The sequence below is a fragment of the Echinops telfairi genome, unplaced genomic scaffold, assembly GCF_000313985.2.
Source record: "Echinops telfairi isolate 266 unplaced genomic scaffold, ASM31398v2 ScPeMD7_1;HRSCAF=3_0, whole genome shotgun sequence".
In the NCBI taxonomy this organism is placed as follows: Eukaryota; Metazoa; Chordata; class Mammalia; order Afrosoricida; family Tenrecidae; genus Echinops; species Echinops telfairi.
The window spans coordinates 46231286-46234880 of record NW_022103896.1 but is presented as its reverse complement, the minus strand read 5'-3'; the positions used below and the strand labels follow the sequence as shown (position 1 = coordinate 46234880).

At 36.5% G+C, this 3595-nt stretch overlaps 1 non-coding gene across 1 annotated transcript; it reads left to right on the top strand.

Annotated features, from left to right (window-relative positions):
* Window positions 1–2478: 2478 nt before the first annotated feature.
* LOC115869043 lies at window positions 2479–2642 on the top strand. The gene has a single exon (XR_004045957.1). It is a non-coding gene; the product is annotated as a U1 spliceosomal RNA (small nuclear RNA).
* The last annotated feature ends 953 nt before the right edge of the window (window positions 2643–3595 follow it).

Sequence of the window (3595 nt, the reverse complement as noted above, 5' to 3'; positions counted from 1 at the left end):
ATCTATCTATCTATCTATCTATCTATCTATCTATCTATCTATCATCTATCTACCTCCCTGTCTGTCGGTCTGTCTATCTATCTATCGTCTGTCGTCTATCATCTATCTAGCTATTGTTTTTAAAGAAGCATACTCTGTGTAGTTGCACAGCCCATACATCTCAACAAATGAAAACAGTAATAAGATGCAGTTTAACCACTCCCCCATAAATGTGGTTGTCTCACTCCACCCCACCCCCATCCTTCTTCCCTCCTTATACATTTTCCTATCCCTCCTCTCTCCCTATTCCTACCCCTGTCTCTGGCCTCCTCATAGTCTTTAAAGTTCTATCTTTTTCCTGATAATAATGCTGTTATTAAACATTTGCTTTTATAAAATTAAAGCAGTTTGTTTAAACATTTTCTCTTTATCCATGCCATGTGGTGTTTAAGAGAGTTGTCAGTTTTTATTGATACATAATATTCCATTGTCTGAATGTACTGGTTTGTTTATATATTTATTTATAATTGCAGTTCTGGATTATTTTATGTTTTTGCGATCATAGAAATTGCTGCAATAAACATACATAGGTGTACATATTTAGGTTTGTGTTGAATTCTTTATTTCTTTAGGGTATATACCCAGTTGAGAGATTGCTGGATCATAAAGTAATTGTGGTTTTTTTCAATATTTATTTTCAAAATTTGTTCTGAGCACATTCGACATAAATATATTTATAAACAGTTTTCATTATATTGCTTATCCTGGCCCACCTGAATATAAAGCAAAAGCAAAATAAAACAACCAAACTAAGCTCACTGTCATGTGGTCACTGTTGATTCACAGTCAAGGGTTTCAGAATCACTGCATCTATATGGAAGCAGAGCCCGTGAGGGGTTTGAACGACTGGCCTCAGGTCAAAAGTTCAATGCTTTTCCAACAGCACCACCAGGACGCTATGAAACAAAGAAATTGTCTTTGGTTGTCTATGATCTAACTTCAGTGCCTGTCACACTGTCTGGTACAATGTAGGTGCTCAATAAATACATTTTTGGATGAATGAAGTAGAGGGAACAGAACATGTTCCTTACAAGGGCATTTTGGTTGTCAGAAGAGCAAGTGTTTCATTAAAGTTAGAATACAGTGTGCCTATGCAGTGCAGTGATCAGATCTGCATTTTATGAGGCTCACTTAATGCACAGCATAGATGATAACAGGGTTTAACGATAAGCATTTTTAAACAAATTTGAATTTCACTACCTCTGATGGAACTTCAATAAGAATATAATTGAAATTGATACTACTTGGCCATAAAGAAGGAAAGTGAGAAACAAGGGTCTTGGGTAATTAAAAAAAGTGCAGATTCTTAAGTAATTCATCATTCAGTTGGTTGGGGAGCATTGCGAGCGTCCTTGGTTCATGGACGCCACTCCTCCCTCTTTTTCTGCTCTAAGAATCTGGACGTTTGGAGGGAAGAGTTTCTCTTTACTCCTCGGGAATTTAGGGGAAGCCTGTTGAGCGCACAAAGGACACTAGAGCCAAGGCTCAATTGACACCTGGATCTGGGACTTTCTGATCCAACAAAGCTCAAAAGCACGATTTCCTGATTTTGAAAGCAGACGAAAAGCAGTCAGTTAAATTCAGAATGGTGCTACCTCTCTGATCTCACCAAGCATTCATGGGAGTGTCCCTTTCATTGAATTCCTACTCTTTAAATCGTCGCTGATTTGATAAATCAAATAAGTATTACATGAATTCAAACTCTGGCTTAAATTCACATGGTTCTTGACATGGAGTATGTTTTTCATAAGTTTAGTCGCTGGGTTTAGTCCCTCTTCCATGGATTTCTTATTCACACCTTTGTGCATTTTTCCTATGGGTTCTTTGTATTTTTAATTCGTAAAACTAACTCATGTTCTTGATACTATTCTTTGGATGATTACATGCATCACAAATAACTTCTCATTTTCTTTCTGGGGGTGTCTTTTGATATATAGAAGCATTCACCCTTCTATAGTCAAATTAATCTCACATATTTTGGGTTATGGTTTGTGCTTTTCAAATCTTATTTAAGAAGTAAATATTTCTTATTTCCAGGCTGGAAAGTACCATCTCCTGTATTCCTCATCCACGCTACCTACAAGTGCAGCTCTATTCCTTATGTAGCAGGTAGGCTTCATTACCCTGCCCCCTCTGGTGTTATTTTGCTCCAAAGCACTTATAATTTTCTAATATACTATTCAATTGACTAGTTTATGTTTTTATTGTCTGTCTCACCACTGTTCACAAAGGCAATGATTTCTATCTATTATTGTCACTACTAAATCCCTAAAACTAAGGAAAGTGTTACACACAAGCCGATGCCTAAGAAAAGTTTTGAATTAAGAAGTGAATAAATTCTTCTACAAATTTTAAACCTTTGAGTACTTGACATATATCTTGAATCTTCTTGGAATTAATTTTGAGTGATTTCCAAAATGAATAAAAAACTGCCCCAACATACTTACCTGGCAGGGGAGACACCATGATCACGAAGATGGTTTTCCCAGGGCGAGGGTTATCCATTGCACTCCAGATGTGCTGACCCCTGCCATTTCCCCAAATGTGGGGAACTCGATTGCATAATTTGTGGTACTGGGGGGCTGTGTTTGCGCTCTCCCCTAAGAAAAAAAAGCGAGAGAGAAAAACAAAGCAAAAAGTGTCCCAACACCATTTTCTCAACCAAATATAGCATATAAGAAGTCTACTTGTGTGTCTCTGTGTGTGTGTGTGTGTGGGGGGGTACTTTACAAAGTTTAAGGAAGAATGGAATGAAAAGACAGTGGCTTTTTGCAGCCTCCCTCATTTATTTGCTAGAAACTAAACTCCATGGAAGTAGGGATGGGACTCTCTCTATCTCTCTTGTCATCGTCTCTTCCCTCAGTGCTCAGAAAACTGCCCATTAGAGTAGAATACTATCCAGAAGTAGGAATAAAAAATCACTGTTAACTGATTACAATAGTATAAATACATCTTATAAATATAATACTGAGTAGAGGAAGTCAAACACCACAGAATATAGATCTTATCATTCAATTTACATAGAGTCTAAAACAGGTCAAAGTAATTTATGCTGTTAGAAATCAGAATAATTCTCTTGAGGAAGAGTGATAGCTATCAGGGAGCAGGAATAATCTTTTTACTAGTAATGTTCTGATTCTTCATTTGAGGCAGATCAACTCAATAAAACACTCTTAATCCTTAATAAATTTTTGTTGTGGGACCCTTATTTCATCCCATTGCTCTGTGCTGTATGAGTGTACCAATTCCCAAACTCCTTTCATTACTAAACTTTTAGTACATCTTCACATCTAAAGGAATGAGTTTTCCACTCTCTTATTATGTTTCAAAATTCTATCAGCTAAAATAATCAAGCATTTATCCTGCGTATTCTATACAAAGTGTACTCTGGATAAATAATCGATGAGATGTTTCATTTTATAGAAGCATTCTAGCTAATAATGAAAAAGGAATGAAGAACTCATTATTGCATTGGAGCATCTCTATATTGCGATCTCTTCTGTATTAGTGGATCTAGACATTGATCAGCATGGGCTCCCAATATTTCAAAATAAAG